This window comes from Oenanthe melanoleuca, chromosome 6 (assembly GCF_029582105.1).
Source record: "Oenanthe melanoleuca isolate GR-GAL-2019-014 chromosome 6, OMel1.0, whole genome shotgun sequence".
NCBI lineage: Eukaryota > Metazoa > Chordata > Aves > Passeriformes > Muscicapidae > Oenanthe > Oenanthe melanoleuca.
Window position 1 is genome coordinate 7,159,658 of NC_079340.1, and position 15,587 is coordinate 7,175,244.

The following is a 15,587-nucleotide window of genomic DNA, read 5'->3' on the forward strand; positions in this document are numbered from 1 at the left end:
GCCAGTTGACAAGAAAGTTGTCTGTGTGGATTTTATCAATCTTATAGCATATTGCCTGTCATGTTGTGGAAGTATTAATTTGTACACATAAGTGACAGTAAAGTTTTCCAATACCATATTGAGCACAGTAACAGAAGTAAGGGTATGAGGTGGAGCTATACAGTTTTGTATAAATCCCAATCTAGATTAGCCCTATTTTGTCTGGGCAATGGCTAGACTACTGCAATTTAATTCTTGCATTTTTAAAACAGTCATTGCATTTTAAAACATATTTTAATGCCATAGCTCCATCAAATTAATTTAGAGGTTGCACTAGCTTAATTCTACACACCCCTACAGTGATATAGCTACAGTTCACAAAAACTAAGGACAACCTTCCCCCTTAATTTCTGTGTACCACCAAACTGCTCCTGCCAGGAATGAATTAGACCTGGTATTAAGGCAATACTGAATCCTGTGTTTTTGGAGGAAAGCCAAATGTTCACATATATTAAAATCTCTAGAACTGTATAATTACATATATGTTTGCATTCATAAAATTTATCAAGCAAAGCTATTCAGTAAAGGAAGATGTGACACAGAGTAAGCCGAAGGAGAGATTGAAAATGGAAGTGTTTTATCACTAGCCAATGACTATTTTCATTTGTCTAATAGTGCAACAGAAACAAGTGCCAAATCCTCCATTCTCTGCAGACAGTTTGAGGCCTGAGCTCCATTACCAGTTTTTTATTGTTCATTCTTGAAGCTGAGTAATATATCACTATAAACTAGGTGAAACAAATGAGGTATAAATTGAGCCAAATTCAAGGATTAATGAGATTAGCAGCTATCAGATCTATAGGCTATCTATAGACTGACCACTAAGTCTTATGCCCTCAGGAGTTAATTACAAAGCTATCACAACACTGAAAATGCACAACTGGTCTTTACCTGAATTGCAAACAAACCTTCCCACTCCTAGCACAGGAGTAGTGATATCTGACAAAAATGTGGCAGCAAATAATTCAGAGACAAAAGACAGCAAATTACTCCACAATAACTTCAGGGCTTCCTCCCATGCTTAGGAGGCATGAGGGATGCTCAGCAACAAATAAGACAAAAATTGTGAAGCCCAGCTGTCAAAGAAGAGGTTGGCCCCCCAATCCTCTCACCAGAAAGTTCAAAATATCCATTACAATTAACACTTGTAGAAAATTATTAAAAAATGTGCAGTGATCATGATGGCTAGGGTGGGGAGACCCAAGCTCTCTGTGTCTTGGTTCTGTCTTGGTGCAGTGCTTCTACAGTGGAAGTGGTGCCATGCAGCCCTTTTGGGAACAGTTGCTGTCAGCAAGTATTATGAACTTGCAGTCAGTCTGGACAAAGATTCTCATTCCCAAAGTGCAGCTGTTTGGCTGCAGAAGGCAAATACCAGGAGTTACCAGGAGTGTCAATAAAGAAACAAGAACAAGCAGTGGGGTTAGACTACAGTAATTTTGGGGGTTTGAGCATTCATTAAAATGACTGCCTGACAGCACTGTCTAAATGGAAATATTATGCAAATGGTGAATTCATCCTGAAGTAAAACCTCCTTCCTGTATCTTGCTGGCAAGAGTACTTTATCAACAAATATATCCAGACTGAAATAGATCATGCAACCAGCTTTAGAGAGAACATGTCAGTCTTATCTCTATTTTCACATTTCGGATTTCTCCACCCTCTAGAGGGGTGATGTTTTGAACTCCTTATGCTGTCAAACTCCCTCTGACCTCATCTCAAAACACAGCTGAGTAGAGCAACCAGCTGCCTTTGCTTAAGCCAGCTGTTCCCAAACCGAGGTTGCAATCCCACGTGCATCTGCAAGGCAGGCAGTGAGAGCAGGGTCAGTTCTCCAACATATTATGTGGTGCTTCCACAGACTGTGGAAGCAAAAGCTTTGCTACTACAATGATCATCTTTCACTGCTTTAAAGTTGTTTTCCCCTCTTCCTCCCCCTCAACTACTGATGGAGTCTTATTACCGCTTGATCCAGCTGAACCCTAAGGGAAAGTTTTCAGCACTGGGCACACTCCTGCAGAGAGAGTTTTGTATGAATTATAAAGTCAGGACATTCAAATACTACATCAATTCACTTCCCACAGGCTGTCTTCAGGAATGCTTATTCATCTTGAAATGATGGTATTCTGAGAAGTCACTTAAGCTCTTAAGCTTTCCTGATCTCATGTCACAACTTCAAGAACAATCAAAAGGAAGAAAGCCTGGAAACGCATAAAAAAATAGTCAGAAAAATTTGTTGCTGCAACTTCTGCTAAATGAAGAGATCACTCCCTGCACAGATACACCATAACATGTTCTGCTGTATAGCTCATAACAAATTTTGGTTCAGTCATTTCTGTCACCAAAAGATTATTTTGCTGGGGTGTCCTTTGTTTTGGGACACAGACAAATATAAAAGCCCTTCTGCACACTCTTCTAGAGACTGCAAAGGAGAAGCAAAGGGATGTTCTTCCCACTTCGTTGGGGAAGGGCTGGTGGCTATTTCTGACAATCAGATTCTCATTCTGGCAGAGACATCTTAAAAATTATTTTTTGTTGTCATTACATGTAGCACTCTTGTGTTTCAAAGATAACATTACCACCCAAACACTGGCTGTGCACTTCCACAAAGGCTAAGCAACACATTTCTTACAGCCTTAAATCATGTCTTCCAGGCCTGCTGGAGATCAGAGGGGCTGGCACAGGGAGCAACTAAGTGCAAGTCACTTGTAATGTTCTACCTGCTAACTAACGAGCAGACAAGCCCTGGCAGGCTGGCTGGAGCTGCGGGCACACAGCATTGGCTATAGCTCATTTCAGAAGTGTAGCACTGCTTTCCTCTCTCTTGTGCCCTCTGCCACATGCCAGCAAGCAAACAGGAGCATGGGAGCAGCTGACCACTTCTGATGCCAAGGAATGTGTGCACGCTGTAACAGTCTGTGCTCGCCAGCACTTCTCAAAGAAAAGGAGAAGCCAATGTTCCTCTCAAGCCTTGGGTAAGGGCAGGGAAGGGTGGGGGAAAGAACTCCCCCCTGTACTCTTTCTGCTGTCGTGGGAGCTAAGCAGAGGAAGCCAGGTTTAGTAAAGTGTGTGAATGTGGGTCCATGGCAGGTTGTCTCCTTCCACACAACACAGCAATTGAGGGAGTGCTGTCAGGGCCATGGCATCTGCTCTCTGTGCAGAGTTCACACAGTCTGGGAAAGCCGGCAAGGTGGAAGCACGGGAACCCCTCTGCATCCTAATGCTGTTCCTTCCCTTCCTGGGGCATAGCACAGTGCCTGGGACAGACAAAGAGGTAAATGCAGGGCAGAGGTGCTCTCACAGGTTTACAGAAAATGCTGAGGTGGAAGGGACCCACGAGGATAATCAAGTCCAGCTCCTGGCTCTGCACAGGACTATCCCCACTCTTAAAGCCACTTTGCACTTCTGTTCCCCAAAGTGCTTGCTCCTGCTCACTGTGTTTGCTTACCAGTGGTTCTTGGGGAAAAGAAAAATAATGGAAAGACCACAATGGGCAAATAAAACTTGCCATTTCCAGACACCAGCCAGAAAATTATAGTGATGCTCCTCTCCTGTCCCTGCTCAGGGGCATATAGAGAAACTACAACTCTGAGGAGTCAGGAGACATCTTCTTGCCATGTGCATCCTGTCTGAGTGTCCCCTCCCCATGCTGCCATAGCACTGGGTCTGCAGGATCGCTGAGCAGCAAGAGGCTGGTAGAGAGAATGGACTCCACACATTTCCATTGTTCAGAGGCAGTTTATCAATTGTTTGAGGACCTGTCCAGGTCAAGTTTGGTTCTATTTTCAGAGCTGTGTAATGACTGTTGGTGACATCTGCCCATGACTGGCAGCACACATTGATGAGTACTGTAAATGACCAGTTTCCATATGTACAGCCACGTGTCTCCATTCTGCTCCAGGCTGCTGATAAAGATCCACTGGTGGTAGCTGCTGTTTAATATGGTAAATGATTGGAGATTACAGTCTTCTCTTGTGTAATCTTCTTACATAAGGACTGAGAAAGAAAACATGTGAAGTGCAGAATTTGAACATCAAAACAGTGGATCTGGAGCTCAACATCTTGAAAATCTGACTATTCCAAGCTAATAAAAAGCCAACAGAAATAAAGTTCACCCTCATATATACAAGAAATTTAAATAAGAGCTGCACCTCACCATAGAATCTTGTGTGCAAATCGACTACATGGTACTTAGCTAATCAGATGTTCAGTCAATAATATGTGAGGTAGCTAAGCAAGTCAATTTTAATCTAAGTAATAGCTAAACAAAACTGGACAAAAAGTTTCAAAAACTGGAGCTAAGAGACTCTGAATGGGTTGTTCCTAGGACAGGCTTAGGTCAGAGAAAAACCTAACCAGCTACCTCATGGTGAAACACACATTTTAAGACTTTTTGCATGCTGATTTATGATTTCAAGCCCTGATATTCCATTTGATCTCCTCATGTGCTACATCAGCAGCTCCTGCTGTCTGTTGTGTGTAGCTCCTTTTGCTCATTCCTTATAACTTATGCTTGTAGTAAAGACAGAGGGACTGACTTAAAATGTTTAAAATCTTGGTGATAGAGAGTGAGGAATGTAAAAAAGAAAACAAGATAAAGAGAACAGAAAAAAAGTAAAAGTAGCAGAATGGGTGGAAAATGCTGAGAGGCTCTTTTGTCCTTTTCATTCCTATCGATTACTGTCTGCTCTGTTCCCTTCTTTATCTTTCTTTGCTGTATCATGTGTCATACTGCAAGCTTTGGGAACACTGTGCTCAGATACAATGGCAAAGAGCCAACACATGCAAGACCTGAAAATACCAAAGAGATGAACAGTGTTCATGGGTGGAGGTTGTTTGCAGTAATGTGAGAAATTTCATGCCTATGGAAAAAAGGTCATGATCAGTAGAGGGTCTGCCCTGTCTTTACTTCTGAGCATAAGGTATAGAGGACTCACAGATTAACAGAACTCAATGAGAGATGGAAGATTTTAATTGCTCTTAGTTGAGAGTTGTACCAGTTCTTAAGAGGACTCAGAAAATACTGGAGAAACCCACCACCAGCATTTGCTCAAACTTTTAAATGAATTCAGTTTAGCTCTGTTTGTCCTTCATGTACATTCTAATGAACGAATATGCAGGTGATGAGACTCATAGACAGTGCAATCATTATGCAGATTATTCAGTGAAGGATTTGGAATAATGCACTGGTAAAGACTGGATTCCTAAAAGAGGCAACTAATGAAATTTCACCTCTGCCCTGTTGATGCACTAGATATAAACAAAAGACCTTATTCAGAGAGATTTTTTTGTCCTATTCCAAAAGCTGTAATGCTGAAATTATTTAATATTAAAATGTTTTTCCTGCTGGTCCTGAGGAGCTTCTCAAATGGAAAATACAGCCTAAACATGCATATTTTATCAAAAACTTTCCTTTTTCCTTTCCTGTTTGTGTTTTCCCTTAAAATGCAAAATCTTACTTGATGTACATTTCCTTGGCAATAAGATCAAGACTGAACTCAGGGAAAAAATTGTTAAAGCTCCTAACATTGGTTTTACAATGACAAAACACAGACATAACAAGTCCAAACACCATAGATGCAGCCATCTTCTCTTATGCCCTGCAGGATGGCTCTGGTAGAGAGAATGTAAAAAATAGAGTGAGGAGGGAAAAAAACCCAGATTAGGGGAAAATCTGTTGCATGATCTTGTTTCATGGTGGAAATTGAGTAATGAGCTATTGATAGTCTCTAGATCCAGTGAGTTAAGAAAATGTGAGTTTCCTGTGTTTATTACTGAATGAGAGCAGCCCTGTGATCACAGTGGCTGATGGCATGAGCCCCACTGAGCTCTGTGCTGCACACACCCAGCACTGTGAGTCTTCTGCTTTGCTGGGCTGTGCCCACCAAGTGAATCTGTTTGTGTCTCTCACAGGTGCTACACTGGCATCCAAGACTCTTCAAGATAGTTCTGGAGAGCTGGTAACTGACTCATAGTGTAAAATACTTAACTGGAATTTCTGAAAGAAGTGTTCTTTGTGAGGCAGACAATGATAGCAAAAACAAGACCAAAGCCAAAACTGCCAATGTTTTCAAACTATTTTGCTCTTATCACACAGAAACACAGAGCCAGGGGAATTTCAAGAAGCTTTTTGCTCAAATCTATCTTTTTGATTAACAATTTTCTATACACTATCTCTGCAATTTTCATAAGGTTCTTCCAGTGCTCCTCCTCCTTCCAGTTGCTGTGTTGTTTTCCATCCTAAGCAGTAAGTTGGCTGTCTGGCTCTCTTCATTCACTGTGACATTAGGTACTTAAGCCTAAGGTGCCAACATCTCTCAAAAGGTTGTGCAGAGAGGCAGTGCTTTGGTTCAGAAGATGAAATGCATCCAGGCACACAACTCTGAGTTTCCCTTATTTCTTGACCTGTGCTGACAATGTGCACTCTTTTTTTCTACACTCCTAGGTGGGAGATATTCAGTCATCCAAACATTTCTCTTGGACACAAATACAGCTTAGTTGCAAAAACCACTGAATGCATATGAACTGCAGACCTTATTTAAAAGCTGCAGATCAGTGTCATTTGGTGGTCACTAGCAGATGAGCTTTCTTAGTGCTTCTATGTACATGCCCCAGTATACACTACTATTTTAAAAGTCACTTATACTGCTTACTAGAATTCTGGAGGAAGATTTTTTTTTCTCCTGTTCTGCAAAGTTTTTGCTTTTCCTTTTGAACTGAAGTCATAGTTCCACTTCTCCCCTCAAACCTCTTCTGCCAAGTTGCCGCTTTAATTCATTCACCTAATAACATAGCATACACAATATAATTATTCTTTTTTTATATATAACGCCTAAATATTTTCCAAGTAATAGAGGGTAAGAAAAACTCTAAGGATGAATCTCTCATGAAGCCATGTAAAACAGAGATTATATTCTTTCTTCCCAGAGTGACAGCACAAAGGAAGTTCACTGACTCCAACACAGAGAGATTCAGCTCAAATACACTCAGTGGATAAGCAGAGAAGGCTTTTCACAGGAAAACGTTCTAAAACTAGATCTGGAATTTGAAGGCACTGTACTTCAACAATATAATAATGCTGATGATAACAACAACAGCTACTATTACTACTTTATACTTGTTATGGCACCATCTCAAGTAATTAGAAAATAATGTGCCCTGAAACTATAAACAAATAATGTATCAATTATCTGGAGGAATTCTTTTAGAGCAGCAAGCCCAGAATAAATTCAAGGAATAAAGTTATGAGAGAGACTGAGCAGTAGAAGCTCTTCTACTTTAAGAGATGTACATGTTGATTTCTAACTCTAGAAATTGCTTCCAAGCCAACAAATATGTCCCTAAAATAACATGACACCAAAACATAGATTAGGTCAGAAGGGAATGTTGGCAAACACCATCACAACACAGAGATCCTCCAGGCTCCACTTAAGAGTAAGTAGTTCCACGCAGCCATGAGTACCCAACGGGAACTACTGAAATGATTAATTGTGGCCTACTCAGGTTTCATCTCTCCAGTAAATGTCCTACTGAGAGTAATAAAATACTGGATAACAGTGAATTACAACATCAGGAGTTCTGAAAGCATTCAAAGCTTTCTCATTCAAAGCAACTCTCCAGAAGAACCCCTCTTGACTCTATACCCAAATTCCAGACAAGAATGGTACTGGTGGCATTATGGAAAGATGCTGGTACACGATTTAGACACATTTTTGTATTATGTGTTTCTATTTTAAAATATTTGAAATGACCATTAAGTTCTGAAAGGACGTACATAAAAAGCTGAAGTCTTTTTCCTCACATTTCCATTATTAGTAAACCACAGTATGATCTTTACATACTTCCTATTCATCACAGGTGTGAGGAACATAAAATCCCTTAGGAACAGGAAAAAATTATTATGCAATTACAGAAATGGTATGCACCAAATTAGGATGATTTATTTGGTTTTTAAATGTGAGAAATACAACTCCATTATAAAATTGTGCCAACATCCTTAGAAGTAAAACTACAAACTTAAGTTTTGAATATACCCTTGCAGCATATTTTGGAGGCAAGCAGGCAGAGACTATCTTAGATCTGAAATAAATACTTATGAAGATGAAAACTTATCAGAAATGATCATCACCTCCAGTTCTGTGCACTCAGGAGAGAAATGCAGCTCCCATGCTTTGTCTTGTTAGTGAACAGATCACCATGGGCTGGAGCAGCACAGTCCATGAACAGAAGGGCAAAAAAGTTGTGTGCAGTTTAGGTACAAATGCTGATTATGGAAGTCACTTCATCTTATTGAAAAGAGTCCCATGCCTGGAGGAGCCTTCTGTACTTGTGTGTCTCTGTAGTGACCTAAACAGGCACTGCAGGAACCCATCCCCTTGGGCAGGATGGGATATATGACCTGGGCAACTGCAAGGAGAACTGTCCACTACAACTGAAAAAATAGTTGTCTGCTGTGTACAACTGCTCATTTTAATTAAGATTTAATCTCCTCAATCTCTACACTAATCCTTGGTTCCCTGTAATAATATTCACACAGAAGACTCCAGGGTATTTTCTGGCATCAAACAAGTCTTAGCTGCTGGGTTTGTTCTGGTTTTACAGACTTCTGCGTATCCATCTTCTTTTATGTTCTGAGAAATATGCGAGGCAGAAAAAAAAGTTACTGTTTGAGCATTAATTGGATGATAATGGCAATTTATGGATTTGAAGGGGAGAAAAGGTGCCACTAGAGTGTGTAAAGTAGGCAGCTGGCACAGTAGCTTTTGCCAACATTTGTGTCAACGTGGGAGTACAGCAATATGGTAGCTGTTAACGTTGCACTCAATAAATATCTCCCCATATGTGAAGATGTGACTAGCCTTTTGGAGGAAGAAGCTGAGTATTCTCTGTATCTGTGGCAGGATTTTAAGTGTAATCCCAACAAATCTCAGCAGGCCGTCATGTGCACTTAAATATTATACACATAAAATTGCTTTTTTGAAATTTAGCATAATAGGGAAACAGTGAAATAATAATGAAATAATTCACACATTGAATTATCTGGAGAAAAACAGTGTAATGCTCAACATGGCACACTTTTTCTCAGTTGATTCAAGCTTTAAGGAAAAATACACAGGCCTGCTGTTGTCCAATGCACGTGACAATTTTTGTTACTATGTGACTTGGATTCTGTATTATGTATTTGTGCATCCACAAAGGCATTAAGTTATTTCCAACTTTTTTTTTGTTGCTGTTAGAAGGAAGAACGTTAAAATTATTATTTTAGGACCAAGTAAAATGTTTCTGTTACACATGAATTTGTAACTATTGGAGTTAAACAGCAAAAATGATACTGTTGATAAAAATGTCACTAGACATTTTTGGGGTATTTTTCTATAGCTATTTCTTGCCATGAAGTTTCTTCCTGTGGATTTTCTACAACCCTTACACAACTATTCACTACATTCTTTTAACAGGGAAAAAAATTTGGTGTTAGGGGTCTGTCCTCTAGTCATGTTCTGTTTTCATTTTGCCATGACATTTCTTTCTGTGAGGAGTGCATCCACCCTTTCTCCACCTCATCAAAAGCCTTCTTTCCCTGCCTCTGCCCTCTACTTCTACTACTCTTCCGAGTGTCATCCCTACATAACTACTAATTCTGAATAAATCCCACAGCCCCATTCCTGTAGAAGAAAGCTCTCTACAGTAAAAATGTATCATGACATCAACAACCAAAATATCATCATTCTGAAGAGTCAAACCCACTGAGATTTTCAAGAATTTTTGTCTGTGAAATCTCAAAAACTTGATTTATAGATGCAAGTAAAACAGACAGAACTGAAGCAAACTCAAAATATATACTCAAAATATATACTCAAAATATATACTCACAATATATACTATGTAACAAACTGTCCAACCAAGCCACTTGTAATATCGACTGCCTATACAGGCAGAGAAAATTTTCCATTCGGTTTTAATGATGCCTATTCACTCTCCAACCAGCCAACAAAATGAGGATTCAACCCACAGAACATCACCCATACATTTATTTTTTAGATTGGCATAAGCATAGACTGTCTTTTATGAAGGAATTTGGGATTGTAAGGTGGTGTAGGAAAAAAAGACAGTATTAAATGACAGTGCTATTTCAAACTAAAATGACAAAATGCCTTACACTAAAGTGCTTTGGGTACTATGATGGACACAAATGCTCTCATATGGATAGGAAATTAAGTTTTATAGTTTCATATGCAAAGATAAGAAGGGTCGTTTACACTTTCTTACTGAAAAGTTAATGACTCACATTTCTTAATAAAACACTTTCAATAAGCCTCATTAATGCAGCTATTTACATTCACAGTTACTGGCATAAGCACACAAAAAGGGAAGATACTTTTTCCACCCTATGTCTCAAGATAAAAGCTTGAAATTTATAGATGTAGAGAAATATCAAAGAGCAACACTGCTTCACAGCAAAACCCAAGCATAAAATAGCACCTTCTGAATGGAAATGAAGACCCTGAAATGTTGCTCTGGAAAGTGAGACATCAGCAGGCTGATTTTAGCAGCAGGTGGCCAAGAAAGACTAAGGCAGAGGTGTAATTTTTTTCCTGCCAGCATGGGGTCGGCCCATCAAAGAGGATTGAAGAGCTCATGGGGATGGGCTGGATCTTCCCCAAGAAAGACAGAGGAGTGGGGAACCTGAGCACTCTGCAAAGTCACCACTTCCAGTTGAAGAGCAAGGCTGTATTGTGCTGCTGCCTCATCTGTATTTACCAAAGAGGTGAAAGAGCAGTCTCATGCTGCCATCACTAGACCGGCGCAACAGCAATGAAATTGAGGGATGAATCTCCTGCCTTGCTCTCTCCCATGGACAGTTCCCCAAGGACACGGGAGAGCAGGAATGTGTGCACTCACACATTGCTCAGGGCAGGATGAGGTCCACCCCTGTGTCTGCTGCTTCCAGCTTGGATCACTCTTTTCGAGCAGATCCTACCTGGTGAGTTAGGCCTGGCTTGTAGCCAGTCCCTGCGTGGAGATCTGTCCTGTGGATGCTTTGCATGGTTTGTGTGTTTGATAATGACAAGATAAGGCTGCAGCCACGGCTGTGCTGGCCAGCTATCCTCAGCCTGCCTTCCAAAAGCCAAACAAGTCTTGGGAGAAATACCAGTGGGGAAATACTCTATAACTGCATTTTGCATCGAGAGTACTCAGCTATGACACAGACAGTGGTATTTTGGAAAAGTTTCTTAATCGAGCAGTAAATAATCTTGTATCCAAATAAAGACAGCTGGAACTTAATATCCTACATAACTAACTTTCCAATAAGAATTAAAATGAAGGGAAAAAAATCAGTAAATCCAAGCATGCTGACCCATACATGAAAACTAAAGGTTATATTTATGAAATTTATAAAGCCAAGTACTCTTTGTTTTATAGTCAATCACTGCTCTAGTGGGGTTTAGAATGTGAAGGGAACTTGAAACAAAACCACTTCAGCTGCAAAGTAAAAGCAGCTGCAAAGAAAAAGCACCTATTTCTTAAAATAGGTTCCAAAATAAACAGTCTGAAATTCCACTCTGTATAATACAGCATTTTGCACATATATAAATAAATCTATAAAATTCCACTCAGAAAACAAGTAACAAAAAAATAAACAAACAAACAAGTAAACCTTTATCCTTCAGCATCTGTGATCCAAAGACATTCAAGTCCAAGAAAGCAAACCATATTTGAACTTTGTTAAATACACATACTAAAGAGCTGGTCTAACTAACCCTTCAGAAGAGGGCATCATCTCTCATATGTCATTTCCAAATCACATAGATGTACTCCCCTCCTCCAAAAATAAGTTTTCATAAGTATTCATTTCATGGAAACAGCCATATTCTTTTGAAAAGATGGGAAAGCTGATGGACTGGGATGCAGTGAATCCCTTATTTGATGATTTCAGGAAGAGATATTTTTGATTTTGAAAATTGGTTTTAGAAAGTTTTCTGACTTCATGGCTTAGGAGAAGATCAGCAATGTAGAAAATACAATTAATTGTATGTTGATAAATTCTGGAGATGTGTGGGAATCAGACAAAAAAGAATAAGCAAAGTACATATCTGAAGAAAAATACATACTGTAGTCATCCTCATAACATGGGCATTCCCACTCAACTCCCTCAGTCATTGCATACTCAGGATTGCATCAAGCCAGTAATTGTACAGTAAATTCTCCTTCTGCTCCCCATAGCATTACCACTCTAGGTTCTGCATATCTGAGCATCCCATTTATTTTCTTATTTTCCATTCAGGCAGTGGGTCAGGTTCTTCCAAGCCCCTCCATCCCAGTTTCTCTGCTGTCTTTAGTCCCTTCCTCTCTTAGTTGTTCATCTCTCTTCTAGCTCCCTCTCCTCCCTCTTTGCAGTCTCTGCCCCAGGAGTGCTGTACCTTGTGCACAGGGTGATCCTCTGGGATCCTGGCTTGGGGGGCTGCCTTGGCTTACGCTGGAGATGGCAACTTCTCTGTGGGCCCTTCCCGTCGCTGAGGGCTCCACACTGCCCTGCTGGTGCTCCTCCCCCAGCTCCTGCCAGTCCTCTCATTCTGACACAGAGAAGAGAGGTTTTGTTGAAAGTTGTACTGGGGCCTCATGAGGGAATGGTCCTGCCCACTCTGGCCGCTTGCCAGACTCCAAAGACACCTGAAGGGAAGGGTCAGTAAGGGTCCTGGGATATTACTGTTCCCATCCCAAGGTCAGATGGGCATGAGCTTTGAGTTCTGAAGACAGTGTGCCTACCAAAATCCCCTTGCACCCAGCACTCCTGGTAACCTCCCAGTACCAGAACTGGGGAGGTTGAGCAGGGGAGAGGAGGAGGTGGCTGCGCAGCCAGGCTTCCCCTGCTGCCACTGTCATCGCATTTGCATTGCAGGGAGATGATCTGGCTGCCTTTGTGTGGCCCGTTGGCAGGAGCCCAGCAGCATTTCTGTGCCACTGCTCACATTGTACTGCAGGAGTATAAACACAGGCTTGTCCACAGTACTCTCAACAGCTCTGGAGGAAATCCATGATTGCCCAGTGTCAATTAGGCCAGAGAAGCTGGGCTTTCTGTAACCAGCTACTGTCCTTATCCTAATACCCTGTCTCTTGTAGGAATGTGGAAATTCACTGGTATCAGGGAAATAGGGCAGTACGGCTTTAATGTGATAAATACTCTCATTCAGAGCTTGATGCTACACAAATGTCTAATGCTCCACTGTTTCTAAAGACTCAGACTGGCCAGTGTTTAACATTTCTTAAGACCATGCCAAGGTGCCACAGAGATAAATAAATGAGGCAGAAAATATATAATGTTTGAGAAGAAAAAAAGAGAGTTGCTAGTGTGAGGAGAAAAATTATTTTGAAACCAGAAAATACTATCTCAACCAATCCTTTCCCTACACTATAAATATTTAAAAGCATAAACTATGTTATTAATACTCTACTCCTTCCTGTCCAATATCTCTTTGACAGAGAGAATAATCCTGGAAAACATAAAGACAAGGTCTTTCATCTACCTAGAATTCTTAGTACACTACTGGCTAGCCAACTACTGGATCATTATGCTGACTTTGCCTGGATTTGCATGACCACACAAATTTCCAAGCCTGAGAACACAAGAAATAGATCACAAAAAAATCAGCAAAGTTAGACTTCTCCAAGCTTTAAGATCTCTAGACTGGAAAAATTCCACTGTGCTTCCTGATTTTAGTGCAGAAACTTGAAACCCTCTGGCCTTCCTTGATGATCTTTCTGCCTCCTACAGCCCTAACTGGACAGACACTGGTCCAGTCTGTGACAAACACGGGGTGTCCACCTCCCCCTGGGCCCCACCACGTACAGAGCAGGAGCTCATGTTGCTCCTCCAGTGAACTCCGGGGAAATTCCAGCAGCTCTAACAGAAGCTAGTGTACATCTTACAGCCCCAGATGATGTGGTATTTTTTCATTTCTCTGTTATCACCTGGGCAGAGCTGCTTTGCCGACAAGGAATCCCTTGCCTGTCTGTACCATGAGGTAAAGTGGAAAAGGGACATCTAGGAAAGCGTGGATGTGCAAGCAGGACCTCCCTCTGCTCCCGTTTGTCTGTCCCACACCGGAGCAGACAGAGGGGTAGGGCACACACTGTAACATTCAGCTGCTGCTTTTCTTTTCTGCATCACAACATGGCATTTCATGAATAACCCCTTTTCCATAAAGACAAAAGCAGGATTTTGCTGCTGACTTCCCTAATGCTGCAGAGACCAACTGATTAAACTCTTTGTAAATGCATGTAAATTATCTTTATTGCACTGACTTCAGTGAAGCTAGACAAACTTATACCCACTAGGGAACTAATCCTCACATATTACTGAAGTAATATACTATTGGACAAAGAAATACAGTTACCAATTTAAATATGAATATGAAAAGAAAAATAATCTTTCTCTTTCCTAGAAGTTGTTACCCCATCAGATTTCCACAGGACTATAAAATTCTTCAGGCTACAGACTTTATTCTCTCTGCCTTTCACCTGAAATTAACATTGTTTTAAACAAATGCAATCTTTAGAATTTTTTCCTATCCCAATTCAGTTACTATTTCCTGCTCTGAATTTAATTTTTAATAAGAAATTAGATATGTACCCTGATCAAAAAAATAATTTCCTTTTGAATTACCCAAATGTTAAAACTCTGTGGCAAAGAGATTGCACTCTGAAGAACACAGCCATCTACAGAAATCTATTTGATAATGGTGCCCTTCTTTCAAATCCAAACATTTTCTTGATGTAGAATACAAATTGAGCTCTAGTGTATAAGTCAGCTAGGATTTCAAAGTTGGCCTTTATACTTTGCCATTAATTAATTCTGTCCAAGAAATTCAGACAAAGATACAAACAAAAAAGTTCTCTAAATACATTACATAAGGCATTCAGAATATTCTAATTCATTCCCCTCCAGGAACACAGCAGAGTCAAAGAATAGTGTACACAGCATGTTTGGCCTGTATAAAAAGCACTAGAAACTGTAAGAATAGTTTAAAACCCATTTATTTAAAGCTCTCCATTATAGGATCTATTGTAGAGTATTTGCTAATCAATCTACACTTCTGAATTCTAAACAATTGCAGGCTTAATGAAGTGTGCTTTTCTTCCCTTTCGGATGCAGGAAAAAAATTTCCTATTAAAAAGGAGGAAATGCAAGCAGAAGGCAGAAGACCTCTTCCAAAAATCACTGGAACTTCTGAGTAATTTGAATATTGGCTAGAAAGTCAGAAATTCTAGTTTGTGGCCTGAGAAAGAAACATTCTTTCCCAATATGCCCCATGTAGAGCTTGAAGTCAGGTAGAACAAGTCTTTTCTGTCATACAATGAGAAAAGCCTCCAAAATCAAGGAAAACTCATAAAAGTTACTCCAATTTTTTTAAAATCTGATTTTCTTGCAATTGTCAAAACATAACTGAAACAGAATCTGAGAATATGGGTCAGTGGTCAGTCAGCATAGTAGACCTTCCAAGCTGAGTAATGAAAAGTGGCTTGTGCTTAGGAATAGCTACCACAGCATGGAG

The 15,587-nt window shown here is 40.3% G+C and overlaps 1 protein-coding gene across 1 annotated transcript in view; it reads right to left on the minus strand.

Moving 5' to 3' along the window:
- PHYHIPL (phytanoyl-CoA 2-hydroxylase interacting protein like) overlaps positions 1-12,525 on the minus strand; it is a 54,657-nt gene extending 42,132 nt beyond the window's left edge. The window contains exon 1 of the mRNA XM_056494962.1: positions 12,456-12,525. The gene's annotated coding sequence lies outside the window, so the exon portion shown is untranslated. The remainder of the gene's footprint in view (positions 1-12,455) is intronic.
- Positions 12,526-15,587: the final 3,062 nt, after the last annotated feature.